The sequence below is a fragment of the Odocoileus virginianus genome, chromosome 26 (genome assembly GCF_023699985.2).
Source record: "Odocoileus virginianus isolate 20LAN1187 ecotype Illinois chromosome 26, Ovbor_1.2, whole genome shotgun sequence".
NCBI lineage: Eukaryota > Metazoa > Chordata > Mammalia > Artiodactyla > Cervidae > Odocoileus > Odocoileus virginianus.
Window position 1 is genome coordinate 39,668,284 of NC_069699.1, and position 24,056 is coordinate 39,692,339.

Here is a 24,056-nt window from a genome sequence, read left to right on the forward strand (position 1 = left end):
TTGCTACCACGTGCCTGTACAAGGTTTTCCCTCTTTAATTAAAAAATACGACATGGGGCTTCCATGGTGGCTCTGTGGTAAAGAATCCCCCTGCCAATGCAGGAGATCCCTGCAGGGATCTCAGGTTTGATCCCTGGTCTGGGAAGATCCCTGTAGGCCACGGATCAACTAAGCCCACGCACCACAACTATGTGCTCCAGAACCCGGGAGCCACAACTACCGATTCCATGTGCTGCAACCACGGAAGCCTGCACCCCTAGGGCTTGTGTGCAACAGGAGAAGCCACCACAGTGAGAAGACTGCACAGCCAAGCTAAAGAGCAGTGCTCACTGCAACTAGAGAAAAGCCCACCCAGCAACAAAGAGCCGGCAGAGCCGAGAATAATCAACTTAAAAACAAAATAAAAAATATAAACTCCTCAAATGCAATGGTCTATCCTACACAGTCCAATACAGTAGCCATTAGCCACGTGGCGGCTGTTTAAATTTAAACTGATCAAAACTGAGTAAAATATAAAAATCAGTTCTTCAGCTGCACTAGTCACATTTCACATGCTTAACAGTCACAGAAATTCTATCTCCTTTATAGTTCTGGGAAAGGTATTGATAGGAGGAGTCACTCTGTCTTGCTTTGTACCAAATCACTAGCACCTGATTCCCCATGGGGGTTTTTGCTTTAAGAACCAGCCAAGCCCATGGCCCTGTTCCCTGCTTCTACCACCTCGGGCAGCACTGTGGCCAAGGAAACTAGGCCGAGCCGCGCGGGGCCTGTGGACAGAGGGTCAGAGAACTGGAAAATCCTGCTACTCAATCCTCGGGAGAAGGGACACGGCCAGAGGAGAGGCTGGCACATCTATCGGGCTCAGCTGGAAGGCAGGTAGCTTATATACCCTGTGGTATAGCTTCTAAAACATCGTACTGGCGAAGAGACAAGGCAATGAAACACACGCCATGTGCCCTGAGCTAGCCCAGCACCTTCAAAGCATCAGCCTCTGGGGTCAAGATGCAGCTGTGGCGACAGTCTGAAATAACCACCTGCCCAAAAACATGCTTTAAGCCAGGCAACCCTACAGGGATACAAGCCAGTCTCTCACTGGATAAAAGAGAAGCCAAAAGCCACTTGATCCTTTACCTCTAAGGACCCATCTTCAGGCTCTTGGGGAGCCTGGAACAAGCGCCCATTCGAACACTTCTCTACGAGTTAGTGCCAGTGTACGCACTGTCCTTGGCTGAGGTCAGTTCTCAAAGGTAAAGTGCTAGGAAGAGCATCACAGAAGTGCCTATTTCACATGACTAAAGGAAATTAAAACAGCCCTCAAAATGGGTACGCAGTGGCAGAGGACTGAAATAGAATCTCAGATCCCCAAAACACTCTCCCATTTCTCGAAGCTGTGCTCTCAAGTCAAGAGGAAAAGCAGGGTGGGATGGGAGGGAGGCTTAAGATACAGTTATGACTGATTTGAGTTGTTGTATGTCAGAAACCAACACAACACTGTAAAATAATCACTGTCCAATTAAAAAGTATGCTTAAAAGGCTATTTTTCAAAAAAAAAAAAAAAAGGAAAAGCAAGGAGATTACAAAGGGTTCTGACATTTCTAAAGGAGGGAAGTTGGTCTACAGTATTTTCTAACTGCAGGGACAAAGCTGGTGTGAGACAAAAAGGAGCTCTCTTATAAACAGCTGACACTTTGATCCGGATAAGATTTCTGGCTTCCAGCATGAGGTCCAGCATTCAGAGCTGCTCCCTACCTTCCTTAACTAGAAGCTCTTCCCCAGAGATCTCTGTAACTCAGGAAAATCAGCACCAGGAAAAAACTTCATAGTTAAGAATAAAACACAGTTTTGTTTAGAATTCTATCCAAATAAGTAAAAATCAAAAGCTGTCAGTTCTAAGATCAATAGCAAATATGGAACAAAATAACTGCCACCTAGGCTAATTCTTAGAACAAAGAATTAATCTCATGCGGATTGCCTTAAGAGTATGCTAAATCCTTCCACTTAACATCTGGTTGTCACAGTGCTATCATTCAGGGGACATTTTTGCAAAAATATTTTACTTACAGCTTTCCCAGAGGCTCCCCAACCCTTTGAGCTTCAAGTCCCTCCCTTCTCTTCATCAGTTAACAGGTCTCACATTGCCAGACTCCCACCCGTTACAATCTCTACACATCAGTCAAGCAGCCCCCCAACATCCCTTGCTGTGATGTCATGAAATTCTGTCTCCGTCAACAGTTATAACTTCACTTTTCAAGGTAGGTCTCATATTTGTAAAATGTCCTTATGTCTTGGGAGGGACATAACCAAGACATGGATGCTCCAGGAACCTGGTTGGACACCAGGGTTAAAAAGAGAGGAGGCATGATGGGGTGGGACCCAAGTGTGTAAGTGGCAAGTCCATCAACGGATATATTCCTGTTATAACTGCCACATTCCCCCTAAAACCTGGAAACTCCGGGGAATTCGTTACCAGATAGGCTGATAATCTGACCCTCTGGTGGGGGCACCTGAACCAGCTTTATATTTTTCTCCACTTCCCCATTTTCTGTTGATCTGAACTATACACTCTATCTACCCCCATCTTCTCCTAACAAATCATTCTGGCAGAACTAGGCATTATCTCCTTCAGTTAACCTTCCCTCAGTCCCCCAGCGGTCAGTAACCTTGATTTCCTCCTCCATGCCAACAAGTATTTGTGATCTATGTCTTTCACTGTAATATGAAAACACTGGCTGCACCCTGCACTAGGCAGCAAGCTCCTTGAAGACAAGTCTTACTGCATCTCAGCACGTGCCATGGCACCTGAGCATCACCACGCCTCCCCTCGGTGGGCACTCAGTAGAATACCAAGTGACAAACAGGCAAGCCAGGAATCACAGCGCTGCCCCACCAGCGCCACTGGGGTACATTTCTTCACTCTGTTCATTATGGTCACTAACAAAACGAGCATTCCTCATCACAGTAGCTTTAGAGACTCCAGTTCAGAGCGGCAGCTGAGACCCAGAGAGCTTAAGCAAGCTGCCCAATGGCACACAGCTCTTCACTTCCTCTGCCCCACTCCACTGGAGGCTCACAGTGGCCCACAGCGTGACATGGAAGGCCACGGACAAGCTGGAGCCTGCCCGTCCTTCACATGCCATCCTCTTTTATCCTGACCCCTGTTTTCCTGAGAGATCTACGATCCTGACACAGCATGCTCCTTCACACCCCCAGGGCTTCGGCACAACGGCTCCCCTATGCCCAGCACACCCCTGATTGGAGGACTTGAGGTCACGCCCTTCAAGTCTCGGCTAGGAAAACATCGCGTGGTTGTTGTTCAGTTGCTCCTCCGTGTCTGACCCTTTTGTGACCCCATGGACTGCAGCTCACCGGGCTTCTCTGTTCATGGGATTTCTCAGGCAAGAATACTGAAATGATCTGCCATTTCCTCCTTCAGGGCATCTCCCCAACCCAGGGATCAAACTCGCATTTCCTACCTGGCAGCTGAATTCTTTACCACGGAGCCACCTGGGACCACCCCACCTGTGATGCTCCTCTGAGGGTCAGCTGTGCAGTTCCATAACCTACGCTCACATCTCTGCTCTGTCACTGCCCGCTACGGGACCTCGGCAAGTCACAGAACCTCTTGGAGCCTCAGCGTGGGGACAAAATCAAGTGATGCATGGAGACTGCTCCAAGCAGGGACTGGAGGGTGATGAGCACTCGCCGCGCAGCTGGGAAGCACTGGCCTGCCCTCCCGGGAGGAGCTAGACAGCCTTGCCACTGAAACCTGGCGGGGCCCTGTGGGGCCCTCCTGGGCACAGAAGCCTTTCTGCGCTCCCTCCGTCTCTGTAGGAAAGGTTTCATTCAGCCTCCTTGACTTTCCCTGAGTTCCCAGGGCAGATTCAAACAGGTGCTAAGCAGGGAAGAGAGGGGCTGCAGAAACAGAGGAGTAGTCCAGAAAGAAAAGTTCGGCCTTGGGGCAGGCTCCTGGTTCCCCCTCAAGGAACACACAGAACAGTATCTTCAGTCTCTTCCGTAGGAACTAAGGCTCCCACCCAGATTGAGGATGGTAACTTCCGGCTGAGCGTAAGATTCCTGGAGCGCAGCTTTTACCGAGCAGAAGAAAGCCACAAACCCTGCAGCCCTCACCCCTAATTTGCCTTTTAAAACGTCTCCCCTCAAACCACTGGGAGGAGGAACCTGTTCCCTTTGCTTGGCCCTGCAATAAATTTAGTCTGCTCCAAACTCCGACATTTCGGTGTGTTTGTCCTCACTGTGTATCGTGCACATGAACTTGTGTTCAGAAATACACCTCCATCACCCTGCGCTGCTGCTGTGCCCAGGTCTGTTCAGATGCTTCATCAGTAGGCAGTTCTCTGTCGCTAGCTTTATACTACCAGAGTCCAGCCCACAGCTCAGTTCCCAAACTTCGTCACATACCAGGCTTGAATACTGGAGTGAGGAGCCATTTCAAAGCTCCAGGGGATCTTCCAACCCACCTCTCTTGCACGCGCCTACATTGGCCTGCGAATTCTTCACCACTAGCGCCATCTGGGAAGCCCCTAGGAGGCCCTATGTCTCAATTAGGGTTTCTCAATCATAGCACAAGTGACATTTGGGGCCAGATTAATTCTTTGTTGTGAGGGGCTTTCCTATCCACTTCCTAAGCACTGTGAGGGTAATAAGCAGTATCCCCTGCCATTAATCACTGGAGAGAGGCCCCCAAGTTTGGATAAGCAAAAATGTCTCCAGATGGTGCCAAATGCTCTCTAGGGATAAAGATGCCCTCAGTGGAGACCCACTTCTACAGGAAGTGAGCTCACTCAACTACAATCTTTATTACCACAGTTAATCAGTGAGGAACATTTTTAGTCACTTACCAAATCTACTTTGAAAAATTCTTGCTCAGGAATTTTTTTTTAAGGGCACAGTCTTGAAGCTTTTTTGTTTTTTTTGCATTTTAAACTGGAGGATAATTGCTTTATAATATTGTGTTGGTTTCTGCCATACATCAACAAGAACCAGCCGCAGATATACATGTCCCCTCCCTCACAAACCTTCCTCCCACCCCCCTCTCCATCCCATCCCTCCAGGCTGTCAGAGCATAGGCTTTGCGTTCCCTGGATCATATAGCAAATCCCCACTGGTTATCTACTTTACATATGGTAATGTATATGCTCCTCTGTCCATGGAATTCTCCAGGCCAGAACACTGGAGTGGGCAGCTGTTCCCTTCTCCAGCAGATCTTCCTGACCCAAGGGTCAAACCCAGGTCTCTTGCATTGCAGGTGGATTCTTGACTGAGCCCCCAGGAAGCCCCATATGTTTCAATTCCACTCTCTCAAGTCATCTAACGCTCTCCCTGACCACAAGTCTACTCTTTCTGTCAGCATCTCTGCTGCCCTGCGAACAAGATTATCCCTACCGAGTTTCCAGATTCCATGTACACACCTTGCCAGGTTCTCAACCCTGGCTGCACAATACCCCAGGGAGCTTGAAAAAAAGAAACAAAAACAGATTCCTGGAATTCCTAGGCCCCACCCTCAGAGATTCAGATTCAGCTTGACTGGGGCAGAGGTCAGAGGAGGTTCTAACAGGCAGCCCGCTGCACTTGCCCAGAGACATTTCGTTTGATTCTCCCTTCTCCCCCATCCTTTGAATCTGGCAGTGTTAAAAGCCAGTGAGCCGTTCAGCCAAAATGGAGGCTAAGGGGATTTGTTAACAGCTTCATTCTCAACAATAAAACATTCTCTGCATACTCGATTACTTGGCCTGCAGATGACTTGCCAGAAAGAAGGGAGTTTAAGCCCATAATCACACGACTTTTCCATAGCCTTATAGGTCTAAAGAGTGCTATCCTATAGGACTTTTTTTTTTTTTTTTGGCTACACCACGTGGCATGTGGGATCTTAATTCCCCCACCAGGGAACTAACTAGGGCCTTCTATGTAGGAAGCGCAGCCTTAAACACTGGGCAGCCTTAAACACTGGACCACCAGGGAAGTCCCTTCTATAGGACTTTCTGTGAAGAAAGAAATGTTCTCTGTTTGCTCTGCCTAATATGGTAGCTGCTGGCCACATGGCACATGAGCACTTGAAATGCGGCTAGTGTGACTGAAGAACAGAATTGTACATTTAATTTGAATTAATTTAACTTTAATAGATATATGTGGCTAGAGGTCACTGTAAAGGACAGTATGAAAAGTGCTTATGTCCCTGTAGGGTCATAGAAATAAAAGTTGTACAGCTGCTAAATTTCATACAACTGTGAAACTTACAAAACTTTGTCTTTTTTGCCGGGGGGCGGGGGGTGGGAATAACGGCTCTACAATATTGTGCTGACTTTATGTCTTACAATATCTAAACTCGACAGTCCTTAAATTATCAAATGGGATCCTAACATATTCCAATAAAGAATCAATTTAGGAGAAATTTTTAAATAAAAATTTTTTTAAATTTGCAGAACTAGCTTCCCATCAAATTCCAAACACTAGCTTTGAAGGTGACATTCCTCACCTCTTCTTCTGAACACTCACCACTGTAATGACTGATCTAGTTGTCAGAATAACCAGAAGCTGGAAAAGCATATGGCACATGGAAGTGGATTTCCACAGTCTCAGCAGTTCACTAGCCTACTAGGATAAAGCATTCATTTGCTTTCCTTTTCTCCAAACCCAGGTAACCTTTGAATCGAACCTCTTACTCCCAAGATAGGCCTGAACCAACCACACACACTGCAAACCAAGGTCATCTCTAAGTTTTTTTTTAATTCCCTCCTATCATTAAGTTTCATAATCACTTACAACTGCACAAACCACAATTACGCATTTATTCTAGGTAACACAGATCATCACAGAACTAGAAGCTCATAAATTTTTAAAGCTTAAAAAATAGACAATTTATCACATTGTAAAGGCAATGGATGATATGCAGTTGAAGACATTCTCACAGGCAGGCCTTTCTGAGCACAAAAAATGCTTACCTCTTCTTGGCCTGAACTCTCCTGACCCATCGCTAAGCAGAATTAGTATAAGCCATACAGTAATAAGTTAATAATTCTCCAACAATTCAAAGTAGTGGTCACTCTTCACACTAATAGGTACTTACTGAGTGCTTATCACGTGCTGGGCCCTGTGCTTTACTTTATCTAAATCTCACCACTGCCTTCTAAAGCAGGTGTTATTACCGGAAGCTGAGGCTCAGAGAGGTTAGGTAACTGGCCCACAGCCACAAAGCTACGCAGTGGTAGAAGTGGGATTTGGACCTCAGTCTCTCTGATTTTTCTGGTGGGACCAGAAACCTCAGCGTTATGAACAAATATGTAGTTGTAACATTCAGTACCTCACTGAGCCATTCTCCCTGTGATCAGCTGCAGCTCAATGAAGGGAGTTTGGGGCTGCAGGCTTCAGAAGTTCTGAGCTTATCCTTACTTCAGAAACCACCCCATCCCCCATGGATCTCTCTCCGTCCTGGGGCTTCACCAGGCAGGTGGGAAGAGGAGTCTTGGGGAATGCCAGCAATCCTGCCAGCACGACTGCACCCAAGAGGACAAGGCAGATGTGTGCTGCAGAACTTTCCAACCACCATTATGGGAGTAGAAGGTGGCCAGCTACAACATCCCAAGGGAGAAAGAAAGAGATTTTAGCTGGGAGCAGGGGAGAAATCAAGGGAGTGTTCTCAAGGGTACAGACAAGTTAGATGCTAAGGGGTAGGTAATGTTTTGTTAAATCAAAAACAAATGGGAGACCAGCCTTGAAGATTCCCTGAGCAGATGATACTAGTGTAGCCACACAAAACTTAATTTAACTTATTTTGGAAGACTCACTTATGTGAGTTCTTGCTCATGTCTCTTGAAATCATACACAAAATCTGAACTGTTTCCCAAGGTTGACATGAGGTAACTATTGACTAATTCCCTATTATTTAAGAAAATTCTAATATTATAACCAACTACTGTAAAGAATAAACCACCACTGCTTTCTCACTACATAAGCTGCTTTACTGCAGATGGTGATTGCAGCCATGAAATTAAAAGATGCTTACTCCTTGGAAGGAAAGTTATGACCAATCTAGACAGCATATTAAGAAGCAGAGACATTACTTTGTCAACAAAAGTCCATCTAGTCAAAGCTATGGTTTCTCCAGTAGTCATGCATGGATGTGAGAGTTGGACTATAAAGAAAGCTGAGCGCCGAAGAATTGATGTTTTTGAACTGTGGTGTTGGAGAAGACTCTTGAGTCCCTTGGACTGCAAGGAGATCCAACCAGTCCATCCTAAAGGAAATCAGTCCTGGGTGTTCATTGGAAGGACTGATGTTGAAGCTGAAACTCCAATATTTTGGCCACCTGACGCGAAGAGCTGACTCATTGGAAAAGACCTGATGTTGGGAAAGATTGAAGGCAGGAGGAGAAGGGGACAACAGAGGATGAGATGGTTAGATGGCATCACCAACTCAATGGACACGAGTTTGGGTAAACTCCGGGAGTTGGTGATGAACAGGGAGGCCCGGCGGGCTGCGGTTCATGGGGTTGCAAAGATTCAGACACAACTGAGCGACTGAACTGAACTGAACTGAAGCTGCTTTAAAACAGTTTATCCCTGAGCCTCATTCCACTATTTTAGTTTTAATGCTCCTGGTTTTGTCTTTTTGGAGTGTGCACAATAAATTCTTACTAATTACTACTCTGGTAATTATTGGTTTTACTTGTTTTATTTCTGAACTTTTGACAATTTAGACATTAGAGATTCCAGGAAGAGTGCTCCCAGAGCAGGGGACAAGCTAAAGAAAGGCAGCCGAGGGTGGAACGTGTGTTCACTAACTTGGTTAGAGCAACGGAAGCAGGAAAGAAAGACATCACGATGCAGAAGGTGAGGGCGGTGGGGTCTCTGAGATCCCACTGAAGGGCTGAGGCAGCCGTCAGAGAACCCAGGAAGTACCAGTTAGCCATCCCAGGACCTGTTTTGCACCCCAGTCCTGGCACTTTCAGACTGTGTGGCCTCAGGCAAGTCCCTTCTCTCTGGGCGTCAATATCCTTAAAGAGGGTACCAAGGATCCCATGCTGGTCTGAAAACCTAATTTTAGAAAAATTAATTTATGCTAGGGACACAGGTTAACAACTTCTGTAGTTTTTCTGTATTAAAAACTGTTGCTGATAAAAATTTATTAGTTACAACAAAGTAAGCCCAGCGGTTCAGAATGGGGGCTTTGAGGTGACTCAGGGTGTCCTGGGAGAGACCCACCTCTGAATCCCTCTCATTTCTCCTCTAAAAAATGGGCACAGTAGAGGCACCTACCTCATATGGGGCTATTGGTAGAGTTCACCAGGTAAGGTTTTCTAAGGTGCTTAGGAAAGGGCCCGACACCCTGTTTTTGCTTACTGTGTGTCAGCTATTATTAATAAGAAGCTATTTTTAACTCCCAGCCAGGTGAAGTCTGCCTTTAGGGATTTCTGAGCCGGTGGGAGGTGAGATCTTTTCTTAACCACTCAGGCCCGCGGGCACAGAAAAGGATTCGTACAGTGGCCTGCTGGCACAGCCTTTCAGTCTGCAGCCTCCTCCTCCCTCCCTCAGCCTGGCCTCCTCTACTCCTCTGCGGGTTCGGGGGTGCACAACCCGCGCGAGCTCTGCCCCGCAGCCAGCGTTACACAATCCGCATTTCCTACACGGCCAGGAAGCCCTGGGGATGCCGGGGCTGCCGGGCGGTGCGGTTGGGGTGGTTGGACCAGCAACCTGACTGGCGGGTTGAGCGGAGCAGAGGATGCACAGGAACTGAAGGAGGGTGGAGAAGGGAGAGTTGAAGGGCTGCTGGAGGTAAGTTATGGTTGGGGAAGGTCTTGAGGGGTGCACTTGTCTGGGGCAGGATGGAGACGATGACAGCAGCTGGCAGGGCAGCTGAGCTGTAGCCCTTCCCCAGAAAGTGGGAGGAACGCGGGTGCAGCAGCCTCCAAACCATCGAGGCAGTTGGGGAGGGGGCACCTAGGGGCTGGTGCAAGAAGCGGGGAGGCCAAATAGAAAGTGTGCAGGTCCCCGACCAGTCCTCACCTTGCCCGGGTGCTTAGGGCAGCAGGCAGCCCGGCCCCAGGAAATAGGGACCAGGGATTCAGGAATGTCAAACCTATCCAGGCGCTGGAAGGGAGCGCGCAGGGGCTGGTGCTAGGGCGGGGAAACGGAGGAAAACGGAGGTACAGGTCCCCAACCCTTCTTCGCATCGTGCCCTCTGGAGCGAGGTTAGGCAGTCCGGACTCGGAAGTGTAGGGCAGCTCATGGGGCCACTGGGGGAGCCCGGGGATATTCCTTCCTAAATGAGCACCACCACCCCCCTCGCCTCCCACCCCGACCGGCGCTCACCTCACCTGACCTCAGCCGTCTGGAACCCCTGCGCTATCCAGACGCCTGTCCTCGGTCCTGGCCCCCAGCTCAGGTCCAGCAGATGCGCTCACCCTCCCGCCCGCACCGGCTCTCAGCTCCCGGGCCGGCTCGGCTGGTCGCCTTAAAGGCGCGGTGCGCGGGCCTACGTCCTCCGACAGAAAAGCCGGCTCCGCCCCTGCGCGGCTCCCAGGCTGCCGGGTTCCGTCTTGGAAGCTCAGGGGCGAGAACTCCTAGCTCCTTGGCATCCCCGGGTCATAGGGTAAAGCCCGGAGGATAAAGTTGGTATTTGACACAACCCGATCCCACCAACCTGTCTCTAGACATCCTAGAGCGCCTACCGTGTTCCCTTTGCAGCGCCAGGTGCAGGGGAAGGGGAAGGGGTGGCAGAACTCAATCACCCCCGCCTCGGCCCCAAAGCTTTGACTGGGGCCTGGGGGAGGGCTGGAACCCAAAGGGCCACACACACTTCCACAGAATCCTTCGCGGCATTGTTTATTTTGCTTGCTTAAGTCGCTCAGTTTTGTCCCACTCTTTGAGACTCTATGGACTGTAGCGCGCCAGGCTCCTTTGTTCATGGGACTTCCCAGGCAAGAATACTGGAGTGGGTTGCCATTTCCTTTTCCAGAGGATCTTCCCAACCCAGGGATCGAACCTACATCTCCCCAGTCTCCTACCTTGTAGGCTGATTCTTTACTGCTGAGCCGTTTTACTGAGCACCTATTGTGTGCCTAGCATTGCTGGGCACCGCACCTGCCAGTGACTCAGGCTGGATCTCTACCTTGGAAGGGCTTGGAGGGACAGACAGGTTCACAGGCAAGCAAAGTAACCGTGCCCTATGTGGGTCATCTCATTTGATGCTGTGAGGTGGGCACTGTGCTTTTCTGGGACAAGGAACTTGCCCTGTAAAGCACAGAACTGGGAATCCCAACCCTAGATCATCTAGCTTCAAAGTTCTTGGGTGCAAAAATGACCATCTTATAAACTTTTCAAGCATCATGGGTTAAATCCCCACTATCGCCATTTCTTCATTTTAAGGACAATTAAACCTCACTAGGCAAAAAAAAAAAGGAAGGAGTGTATAAAAGTCATCACCCATTAAAATTCAAATACTGTTTATGTCTAGTTTATCTGCCACCAAGCCTAGGTTTTTGAACATCTGGCCTCAGTTTACCCCCTCAGCAGCATTTGCTAGCACCCCAGGGGCACTGGGGCTGAACTCTACCACCTCAGCCTTTGCCAAGAACTCTCATCCTTTCCCACTTGGCCTGGCGACGCCTTCCTCTTTTCCATGTTGTTCAGTTGCCCAGTTGTGCCTGACTCTCTGTGACCCCATGGACTGTAGCCTGCCAGGCCTCTCTGTCCCTCACCAACTTGCAAAGTTTGCCCAAGTTCCTGTCCATTGCATCCGTGATGCCATCCAATCATCTCATCTCATCCAATCACCTCTTCTTCTGCCCTCAGTCTTTCCCCCATCAGGACCTCTTTTCCATACCTCAATTTAAATGCCACTTCCTCCAGGAAGCCTTCCTTAAATTCCCTTTAGACCCAAACTATACTGGGGGCTCCTTCCATCAAAGTACTTATTCATTCATTTCACAAATATTTCCTGAACATTTACTATGTGCTGAGCCTGTGTGTGTGCGCGCGCACGTGCACGCACGCACGCAGCGGCAGCAGCGGCTGCAGCAGCAGAGGTGTCTCCCTACTGTACTGAGTCCCTGGCTTGCCTGCTTCTTGCTCCAGACCTAGGTGGGACCAGTACCCAGCAGGACTTTCTCGGCCCTTTAACTCTACCACAAAGGCAGCCTCGGGCCTGCCAACCTGGCAAAACCTGGCTGAGTTGGTCAGGTCTTGAGTTTTAAGAATGGGACACAGATGAGAAGCATCAGAAATGTAGCAAAGAGGAATCTCCAAGGCCACTGGAAGCCCTGTAAAGTCTGCCTGTCAGGGCTGCTGGAATGCGTCCAGAGTATGGGACAATCTCCCTGGCTGGGGCCGGAGCATGTTGGACACCTCATCACTCAGACTTCAAGAGTTGCATCTGACCTGCTTCATGGAACTGTTCTCAGAGCTTTGGGGACAATTTACTCATCAAAGGCCGTGTACCTTCTCTGGCCTTAGTTCTCCTCACGGCCAAAGTCTTTCCAAGATAGCAGTCCTTCAACACCCTCAGAACAGGTCCAGAGAGGCAGCAAGGACTAAAACTGACTTTAATCCTCACTTACCATTTATTAGCAAATCTCAGGCTCAGGGAGCATTCACCAAACAGCTGCTGAGGGGGTGAATGGATAAATAAGGGAATAAAATTTATGGATGACTTCCTGGAAGGTCCCACGAAACCAGCAATAAGTTTCACTTGGTGGGTCTGAACACGTAAAAACACTTACAGCTTAAATTTAATGTTTTTTCCTCTCCAAAACCTTAAAAATGGGTAAGTTATCTTTCTTCTAATTCATAGTTTGTGGCCCCAGAGGCCTCCTAGGGTCTGCAGTTTCTATATTCAGAGAGGCTTTCTTCCCCAGAGTTTTATATTTCGATACACTGAGTCCCAGATGGGAGTCACCTTCTCTGTGACTCCTCTCCACCTGGTGACTGACAGGAGAGAAGCCTTAAAGAGCTTCCCTTTCACAGTGAAGCTCAGGAGGCAGGAGGAGAGGAGGGGACTCATGTGTGGTCCCTCCCCAAGTCAGTAACACCCCTGAACACTCACGGAGGAATCAACGGTGGGTGGGAGGACAGGGGGCAATCCAAGGGACCATCCAGGTTCCAAACGGCCCCTTCAGCCATGTTCCGTATAAACTCCTTATTACCTGACAGGTCTCATCCCAGCATTAAGAAAGAGTTCAGAAACCTGTCCTCTGCCAGCAGGTGCAGCAAATGGCCCCAGGCTTCACCCTGCCATGCAGTCTATGGAAAGCCCCTGGAGTCAGCGGCATGCCAGTCAGAACGGAGTGATGCTGACTGGGCACTGGGCATCACCTCACTTAGTCCTCACAATCACCCTGGGAGATATGCCAACCCACTTTACAGGTAGAGCTCTGAGGGGTTAATAGACTCACTCAAGATACTATAACCAGCGGTGGGGTCAGCAGTCAAAGAAGTTTATTCATTCATCAAACATTACCGAGGACCTACTACATGCTGTGTACTCTCTGGGTGAACACTTCCTGCCCCCAAGGACTTTCATCTTTAATAAGATGAAATATTAGTAACAATCCAATCAAGGATTAAACACAAGCTATGGTGGAATTATGAGGAACAATAGGTACAAATTTGGGCCAAGTACAAATGCCACATGGTTGAGACTTACATACTATACCATATGGAAATATACATAGGAGAAAAATGAAAAATACATGATACCACATGTATATGGATACCAGCTAGACAGCATCCCTGGGTCTATGGCCAATGAGCACAATCCAGTCTCCAAAAATTTACCACACAGCATCTGCAAGCCAACCATTGAGCCCCCTGCACAATATGCTATTCATATGTCACCACCTCGAAGCAGTCTTCCCAGATTACCTATGCAAAAAAGAACGAGTTCATCACCCATATCCCTGCAGCACATTGTAAATGATGCTGTATTTACTCACTTCAGTGACTCCCGACTCCACTGACAGTGAATTCCTTTTCCAGCTCCAGCTCCCCAGGGGCCAGCATGATGACTGGCACAGAGCAGGCAAATAATAACCAGCGATCACATGCTGAGATCTTCCTGAATGTCTCACTTTGTGCTCAAGCGCTTTACACATATTATCTCAATGAACCATCCCAACAATCTTATGAGGTGGGTACTGTTACTAGCCTCATTTTAAAGGAAAATTAGCCTCATTTGAGGAAATCGAAGCTCAAAGAGGTGAATCTACCCACAACCACTCTGCTAGTAAGTGATACTGCCAGAATCCAAACCAAGTTGTGTATGTCTGAATGCAGTCTATGTCCTAACCACTAAGATGCCTACTGCCATAACTAGTAATGGGATTGGTTATGAAAGATATGGCAAAGTCTCACCTTAGAAGAGCTTATATCTAGAAACCTATGACATTTTTAGGCAAAAAAAAAAAAAAGAAATCTTTACAAACAATTCAAAATACTGTTTATACATTTATTTGTAACTTAAGTAATTGTCAAGTACCTGTTTATGCATAGGACTAAACATGTAGGGGATACATTCTGACTCTAGTATAAATTACAGGATGAGTTATTATAGATCAATGAAAGAGTTCAGGAAATTATGTCATGAGACAAGTCAACATATGTCAGAATGTAGCATATGATCATGGAAAGAAGGACTCAATAATCAGGAGGTTATCAGTTCTTAAACTATTGATTCATTTGTTGAAAATGCCAGTTGAGAACAGCCCTAAGTCAGAGGGGATCCTGGACGGGAAGGAAAGGGAAGCCTCTGAGACAACAGTGTGACTGCTGCAGGGGAGCAAAATTTGCCACCCCAAAATATGTCTCTTTGGCACGAGGGTTAATTTAGGTTACTTTTAAGAGACAGAAGACTCAGGAAATTTTTCTTTTTACCTCCCCCTTAGCTCCCTAAAGAATTCAGGTAACAGGCCTGTTCTCAGGATAGAGTTATCATCAGACATATCTTAAGACTCCACTCTGTGTCCACTGTCTCTGCCTGGCCCAACAAATACCTATTTACCAAACACTTGCTTTCCCATCTTCATGTGACTTGCCTTCTTCCCTTTGAAGTCCCAAACCACTACCTCCAAATATTCTCTGTTCTCTTTAGCCAAAGACGATATTCAAGATGAGGGATTTGGCCATGTTGGCAAGTTACTCAGTTCTCCTGGGTCTTTCCCATATATACATGTTATTAAACTTTGTTTGATTTTCCTCTGTTAATGTATTTCATGTCAATTTAATTATTAGACCAGCAAGAAGAACTTAGAAGGGTAGAGAAAATTTTCTTCCTCCCCAACACTACACAACTAGCCCTCTGGCCCGGATTTTCCAAATACCTCTGTATAAGTTAGAAAATGATAGAAATTTTCCAAAAGATTAAGAAAAAGCAAGAGAAACTAATACTCAAAATAGCTGAGACTGGAATGCCAAAGAAAAGTTTCATTTAAAAGCAGATTTAGATCAAGAAGATGAATTTTAAAAAGGAACTGAGCACATGTAATACTAACAGATGGCAAAGGGAAAGCAAAGCTACCAGTTCCTGTTTACTTAATCCGCATCACAGCAGAACACTTCCATGTGATCAGGTCAGAACATCACAAAGAGGGAAACCAAGGCCGGGATAGGAAAAAAAGACATGGAAAGAACACCCAACAAGCTGAAAAATCAGTCCCAGTCAGGGGATCAAGAGAAATTACTGCCCAGGGAATTAAAAGGATATTTAGATATGATCTCAGAAACATATTCAGTGATCTTCAGTAAGTCATGCCAGAAGACTATTTAGAGTAAGGGGTCCTACTTCAAATAGAAAGAGTGATACAGAAATCTAGAGACCAAGAGGCTTGGTGTTGATTTCTAGCAAAATTCTGTGGTTGATTATGAAACTGAAACAAAGGAGGTAACTACTAAGAGCTCATGTGGGTCCACCATATAAACACAAAGGAAGGATATTTCAACAGTTCCTAGCATGAGCAGATCTGAAGACTGCTGTGGGAATTGTTTACAGACTTTGGACAAAACATTTTATTATGTGTTTATGGGCAAGATGAAGCAATCAAGACTGCATAACATCACAGCTCAGTGGATTCATAGAAGGTTAAACAACAGTGGCCCAACTTACTTTAATCTGACAATTTCAGACTGGAAGCAATTTTCTAATGGAAACTCCCCAATTCTCCGTCCTAGATATTAAAAAAAAAAATTAGATAAACAGAAATCCAATCTTGTCATTAAATTTTAAATCGAACAAAGGAAAGAAAATCAGGGTTCAAAATTGTTTCAATAATATGGCATATGCCAAAAACATGGTGAAATTTTGCAGTGCCATCTTTAGGCTTTTAAAATTCAAATGGTATCTCAGCATACAGTTATTCTGCATGCTAAAGGTGCCAGATATTCTGAGGCACCTTTCTCAAAACACTAAACAGTAGTGGGCAGTGAGTAGTAAATAAAAGTGAAATACATGGTTGTCCCTAGACCAAATATGTACAGCAGATCCACAAACAATACTCGGAGACTAATCCTTGAGCTCGAAACTGAAGACGCTGCACCTCAGAGCCTACATTTCTCAGGACCCTCGAATGCTTAGAACAGCCTTGGGGGAGCAGTATTTCCTCACTCCAAACACAAATAAGGATGCCCTCTATAAGACAGCATCCAGTATTCTCACAGGTCATGATTAACCAAATATGCTGATCTGGAAGACAACTCTGGAGAAATTACTCAGATATATCAACACAGAATGACATGACATGAAAAATATGAAAAAAGATATGGAATATGCAGGATAGATTGAGAAGACCTAAAAATCCATTTAATCATCCAAGAAGAGGAGAAGGAAAGAGAGGCAAAGTTTGAAGCAGTAATGACTGAGAATTTCCAAAGCATAAAAAAACATGTGACTCCACAGATGTAGGAAGCCTACATATAATTCAGGATAAATAATAGGAAATCCAAACCAAGAAACTTAGTAGTGAAACTGCTGAACACTAAAAACAAAAGACCTTAAAAGCAGGTAGATTTTTTAAAAAGAAAGAAAAAAAAAGGATTACTCACACAAAAAAGGAATTAGATAGCAGATTTCTCAATGGCAACACTCCAAGCTAAAGAACAGCAGAATAACATCTTCAAAGACCTGAGAATTGGATACTCACCATTTTAAGAATGACAGTGAGATACAGATTAAAGCAAAGTGATTTTACAACTGGAAGACTCGACTAACTGAACTTCTAAGATACATTTCAGAAAGAAGAAACTGGACTCAATTAAGAACTGAACTGAAAAGAGAAATATGAGAGAAGACATAGGTAAATATAGTCAAATTTAAACAACACTCTCTGTAGAAAACAACATGATGACAAAAATTATATATAATTTGTACATTTAACAAAGTCAGAACTAAAATGCTGGGAACAATAAGTCAGAAAAAAGGTAACTGAAGTTAAAGTATCCTAATGCCTTTGCATTTGTGTAGAAAGTGAATTAGTACATTAATTTTCACCTTCATTAATAAATGTATGTTAAAAAGTCAGTGGTATTCACTAAAGTAAAAGACATATATCTATATATGTAAGTACATACATACGTATATATCTTTTGAACTAATAGAAGGAGGAAAATGACATAAGTCAACAACAAAAAAATAAATGCCAATCAACCCAAAAGAAGTATATTAAAAAGTGACACTCCCCCCCAAAAAAGGATAGTAAAAATAAGTCCACATATACTAATAATCAGAATAAACATAAATTAACGCATCAGTTAAAAGTCAGAAGTTGTCAAGTTGAATGTTTAAAAAGTTTAAGAGGCATTGTTTCAAGAGGTACTCCTAAAACATAGGAATTTGGAAAGGTTGAAGTAAAAGTGTGGAAAGTTATACACCTGACAAACATTATCCAAAAAATGGGTAGTGTAGCTAAATTAGTATTAGATAACATAGACTAATACTCCAAAATCACTGCAAGTGGTGACTGCAGCCATGAAATTAAAAGACGCTTGCTCCTTAGAAAAAAAGCTATGACCAACCTAGATAGCATATTAAAAAGCAGAGACATTACTTGGCCAACAAAGGTCTGTCCAGTCAAAGCTATGGTTTTTCCAGTAGTCATGTATGGATGTGAGAATTGGACTATAAAGAAAGTTGAGCGCCAAAGAATTGATGCTTTTGAACTGTGGTGTTGGAGAAGACTCTTCAAAGTCCTGTGGACTGTAAGAATATCCAACCAGTCCATCCCAAAGGAAATCAGTCCTGAATATTCATTGGAAGGACTGATGCTGAAGCTGAAACTCCAATACTCTGGCCACCTGATGCGAAGAAGTGACTCATTGGAAAAGACCCTGATGCTGGGAAAGATTGAAGGCAGGAGGAGAAGGGGACAACAAAGGATGAGATGGTTGGATTGCATCACCGACTCATTGGACATGAGTTTGAGCAAGCTCTGGGAGTTGGTGATAGACAGGGAGGCCTGGCAAGCTGCAGTCCACAAGGTTGCAAAGAGTTGGACACAACTGAGCGACTGAACTGAACATAGACTAACAAAAAAAAATTATTAAGAATGGAGAGGATCACTATATAATGATAAAGAGTTCAATTCAACAACAAAATATGTCAGTTCTAAACTACAGAAAATATATAATTTATTACTAAGGAAATGGAAGAAATCTTTAATCAAAGGAAAACATTAAGTCCAGAAATATTAAGAAAGTTTGGAAGCATATCTAAACTTTCAAGGAATAGATAGATCATTCTACTCTTTCATAAGTTTCTCTGGAAAATAGAAAGAGAAGACATATTCCCAACTCACTTGATGATGCTAATATAAATCTGATACCAAAACAACCAGACCAATTATTACTCATAAATAACTCAAACACACAGAAGTAAAAATCCTAAGTAAAGTATTAGTAAAGTTGGACTCAAAATGTTGAATCCAGCAACATATAAAAGGATGATACTTCATAACCAAGTTAGGAAAACATCCTTGCAGTTAACTACATCAACACATTAAAGGAAAATTATAAGATCATCTAAATAGTTGCAAAATTTTAACATAAAATTCAACAGTCCCTCATGGCAATAACTCATAGTAAACTAAGTGGAGAACTTCCTTAACCCGTTAAATGGCATCTACCAAAAACCTCCAGCAAATATGATCCTGAATAATGAAAAATTAGGAATACTTCCTTCAAAAACAGAAGTAATTCTAATCAAAATCTCAACAGGGCTTTTCAAGAAAGATGAGTTGATTCCAAGATTTATTGGAAGAGCAAAGGTCTAAGAAAAGCCAGAATACTTCCAAAGAAGAAGAAAAGGTAGCCCTCAAGCTTATTTAAAATGTATGGTTATTAGGACATTAGGTATTCTGGCTGTTATTGCTTAGTCATGCCCAATTCTTTGCAACCCACAGACTGTAGCCCACCAGGCTCCTCTGTCCATGAGATTTCCCAGGCAAGAATACTGGAGTGAATTGCCATTTCCTTCTCCAGGGGATCTTCCTGACCCAGGAATGGAACATCAGTTTCCTGCATTGGCAGGTGGATTCTTTACCATTTGAGCCACCCTGGAAAGCCCACGTATTCAGGTAAGGATAGATAAAAACATTAATGAAACAAAAACAAAGAAACATACTCATGTACATAGGGTAACTTGGTTTATGACAAAGCTGTCATTTCAGATCACCAGGGAAAGGAAGGCAATTGAATAAAACTTGCTAAAACAATTAAATATTCATATTGAAAAAAACAGAATTTAACGATTCTCACTTCCCCCACAGTAATTCAAGATAGATTAAGACTTCAATATAAAAGGCAAAACTATAAACTTTTAGAAGACAATTTAAGAGACTATCTTTAGGATCTTTCCAGCACTTGACGCAATAAGGCTTTTTCAATCTGGTAGACAAAAGATGGCACCTCACTGCAATCTTAATCTTCATGTCCAAGATTAACGGGCTTGAGCAATTTTTCCCAACCCAAGTCTCCCACATTACAGGTGTTTTTTTTTTTTTTTTTTTTTTTTTTACCATCGGAGCCACCAGGGAAGCCCATCTCTTTCTTTAGTATTTTGGAATTAAAAAACATTAATTTTAATTTAGTTAAATTATCCTTTATATTTAGTGGCCTTTTATGTCTTAAGAAACCCTTTCCTATCTGGCCTGAGCCACATGGCTAGATTAGGGGAGATGTAACACTTCATGGGAAATAGATGGGGAGAGTCGAAACAGTGTCAGACTTTATTTTGGGGGGCTCCAAAATCACTGCAGATGGTGATTTCAGCCATGAAATTAAAAGATGCTTACTCCTTGGAAGGAAAGTTATGACCAACCTAGATAGCATATTAAAAAGCAGAGACATTACTTTGCCAACAAAAGGTCCGTCTAGTCAAGGCTATGGTTTTTCCAGTGGTCATGTATGGATGTGAGAGTTGGACTGTGAAGAAAGCTGAGCGCCGAAGAATTGATGCTTTTGAACTGTGGTGTTGGACAAGACTTTTGAGAGTCCCTAGGACTGCAAGGAGATTCAACCAGTCCATCCTAAAGGAGGTCAGTCCTGGGTGTTCATTGGAAGGACTGATGCTGAAGCTGAAACTCCAATACTTTGGCCACCTCATGTGAAGAGCTGACTCATTGGAAAAGACTCTAATGCTGGGAGGGATTGGGGGCAGGAGGAGAAGGGGATGACAGAGGATGAGATGGTTGGATGGCATCACCGACTCGATGGGCATGAGTTTGAGTAAACTCCGGGAGTTGGTGATGGACAGGGAGGCCTGGCGTGCTGCAATTCATAGGGTCGCAAAGAGTCGGACATGTGTGAGCAACTGAACTGAACTGAACTGAACACCCCAGGGAAATCAGGGATGTAGGTACTGAATTGTGACTAATGACTGCTGGGCTGGCAAGAACCCACAGACGGTGGTGCAGATGAGGAAACAATAGCTCTGGGTGTCTGAGTCACTTGAACACATTTCTAGTGAAGATGGTGCACTCTGGTTTTATGAAGCCTACTCTGCCATCTATTAACTCTCTCTGTAAACCTGAGTTTCTTCATGGAGAGACAGGGGACGATGATAAAGAACTGATAAATGGCATCAACCTCACAGGGCTACAAAGATGGTCGCGACAAACCAAGCATTTGCTGAGCCTCGTTTTAGTAATGGCAGTTCCACATCACTGGGGCTACATGTCATGTGATCATTGCCGGGTTGGATGTGACTGGGTCTCTATGGAAACAAAACTTCCACTCACTTCTGTTTCCAGCTGAGTCTGCTTCCAATCTGAGAATTAATTTGCAACATGGTTTCTTTTTACTTTTTAAAAAATTGCATGCTCTTTATTCCCCAAAAGGAACTTGTGATTTAAGCAGCAATTTAGGCATTCAGAGATACATTGTATTTTCTTGAGCTTCACAGAAATGGACAACTTTAAAATATAATTTTTGAAACTTTATCTGCATCATGTTTACACGAGACCTCTGAGGCAGTGCAAAGTAATGGCTGAAAACACAGATTGCTCTCTGGAAGGCCTGACTACCATTTACTAAACAGGCATTTCTGACAAGTTACTCTCTGGGTCCCAGTTTAAACCTCTGTGAAACAGGGGTAATAAAGTATTTAATTCATATATTTCTTCTCAGTGTTACTAAATTCTTAACAAAATAAGTGTTGGCTACTATAATTCCTCTCCCACCTACCCATTCCCCTCCTGCCACTCCTGTTCCCAACATCAGCGTGACCAGTTCATCCTGATTTGCTTGGGACTTCCCCCGTCTTTACACTGAATACCACCCCCACTCCTCTCAGTCTTGAGCCAACCAGAATTGCTGACCACAGTCCCTGATTCCGCAGTCAGAGAGCTCACAATAGTCCAGATAAAATGGTGGCCAATGGGACTCAAGAAGGTTTGGGTCCCAGATTTACATTGGTAATTCAAAACCATGACAGTTCTGTGGCCACAGGATATAGAATGATAGCTCAGAGGCACAGAAAACTCACTGAAACTGAAGGTAAATCCCATTAATTATCTATTTTTGAGTCCCCCAAGGGCAGAAGCTGTCTTATATATCTTTGTAACCCCCGCACACTTAGCAGGCTGAGTTCTTAAGGCCACGTGCTATGAATGACTGGCCTGCATCTAAATCCAGTTTGGGGACGACTCTGGAGCAGGTTCTGCCTGTGCAGGGAAAATTCCATTCTTAAATGGGATTCCTGCTTTGTGACACTCATGAATCACTAATTGGTTAAAGACTAACACCTTCTGCTCATAAATACCCTCCTCACCCTGTCTCTATGATTGATGTGGTTTTCAATGGTTTATAAATAATTGCCTAATACGTGATGACCCAAAGGGGGTATCTGCCCCTAGAGAACACCACACACCTCCTCAGGTCCCCCACTCACAGCCTGGGGTGTCTCCCAAGCTCTCATGTGCCTTCTGTGTGGAGTAAGCACTAGGCCTCAGAATATGGGGGAAAACTTCATCTTTACAGGGAGTCAGGGATGAGGACATGGCTTGTTATTGGTGTTCTGAGACGGAATACTGATGGGGCCACGTCACCGCTGTGTACCAGGAAAGACATGGTACAAGAGACTGGTCAGGCACTCGGATTCTGGTGTCGAACAGTCCTGGCTATGCCCCTTACTAGCTGTGAGATCTGTGGCAAGTGAATCACCCTCTCTGGGACTCTAATTCCTTACAGCAAATTGAGGATAGTAGTAATACTTGGTTGAAGGGAGGCTTTAAAAACCTAGTATCCAGTCCCATCACTTCATGACAAATAGATGGGGAAACAGTGGAAACAGTGGCTGACTTTATTTTTCTGGGCTCCAAAATCACTGGGGATGGTGATTGCAGCCATGAAATTAAAAGATGCTTACTCCTTGGAAGGAAAGTTATGACCAATCTAGATAGCATATTAAAAAGCAGAAACATTACTTTGCCAACAAAGGTCTGTCTAGTCAAGGCTATGGTTTTTCCAGTGGTCATGTATGGATGTGAGAGTTGGACTATAAAGAAAGCTGAGCACTGAAGAATTGATGCTTTTGAACTGTGGTGTTGGAGAAGACTTTTGAGAGTCCCTTGGACTGCAAGGAGATCCAACCAGTCCATCCTAAAGGAGACCACTCTTGGGTGTTCACTGGAGGGACTGATGCTGAAGCTGAAACTCCAATACTCTGGCCACCTGATGTGGAGAGCTGACTCATTTGAAAAGACCCTGATGCTGGGAAAGATTAAGGGCAGGAGGAGAAGGGGACAACAGAGGATGAGATGGTTGGATGGCATCACCGACACAATGGACAAGGGTTTGGGTGGATTCTGTGAGTTGGTGATGGACAGGCAGGCCTGGTGTGCTGTGGATCATGGGGTCGCAAAGAGACAGACACGACTGAGACTGAACTTAACTGAATATGTGAAGAGGGGGCTTCCCTGGTGGCTCAGTGGTGAAGAATCTGCCTGACAGTGCAGGAGACCTGGGTTCAATCCCTGGGTTGGGAAGATCCCCTGGAAAAAGAAATGGCAACCCACTCCAGTACTCTTGCCTGGGAAATGCCATGGACAGAGGAGCCTGGCAGGCTACAGTCCATGGGGTCTCGAAAGAGTTGGATACTACCTTATTAACGACATACACACATGTAAAGAGTATGTATAATATGGGGTCTAAAATAGAGCTTAATACCCTCAATACCCTATGGGTCCCTAACAGGGTCCGAAACTGCTATTATTGTTTTATACTGTTGTGATCCAATATAAGCATCACATATAACATTGTTTCAAGGGGAGAAAAGCCCCCAAATCAACAAATGCTGAGAGGAATGTCAAACAGCAAGTGCTCAATAAATATTAGCTGTTAGTAAGAGCTTTTAAATCAATCTGCTTCCTGTGTCTCAGAATCCATAGCTGCCCTGTGAACACAAGGAAAAGCTTATTTAAGACATTCCAAGAGGGACTTCCCTGGTGGCTAAGACTCCACACTCCCAATGCACGGAGCTGGGGTTCCATCCCTGGTCAGGGAACTAGATCCCACAAGCCACAACTAAAGATGCTACATGCTTCAAAAAAGATTGAAGATTCC

At 44.8% G+C, this 24,056-nt stretch overlaps 1 protein-coding gene and 1 long non-coding RNA gene across 4 annotated transcripts in view; one reads left to right on the top strand and one right to left on the bottom strand.

Annotated features, from left to right (window-relative positions):
• The window catches only part of ABHD6 (abhydrolase domain containing 6, acylglycerol lipase), a 72,635-nt gene that overhangs the window by 35,808 nt on the left and 12,771 nt on the right, over window positions 1–24,056 (bottom strand). Inside the window, exon 1 of one of the 3 annotated variants that reach the window (XM_020887421.2) lies at window positions 10,331–10,477. The exons of 1 other annotated variant lie outside the window; for it this stretch is intronic. The gene's annotated coding sequence lies outside the window, so the exon portion shown is untranslated. Of the gene's footprint in view, window positions 1–10,325; window positions 10,478–24,056 lie in introns of those variants that run through there. One more of the 3 variants, XM_020887423.2, reaches the window with a different exon arrangement.
• The window catches only part of LOC139031252 (uncharacterized), a 15,827-nt gene continuing 1,349 nt past the window's right edge, over window positions 9,579–24,056 (top strand). Inside the window, exons 1-3 of the long non-coding RNA XR_011483721.1 lie at window positions 9,579–9,788; window positions 13,989–14,139; window positions 19,476–19,570. This is a non-coding gene — a long non-coding RNA (uncharacterized lncRNA). The remainder of the gene's footprint in view (window positions 9,789–13,988; window positions 14,140–19,475; window positions 19,571–24,056) is intronic.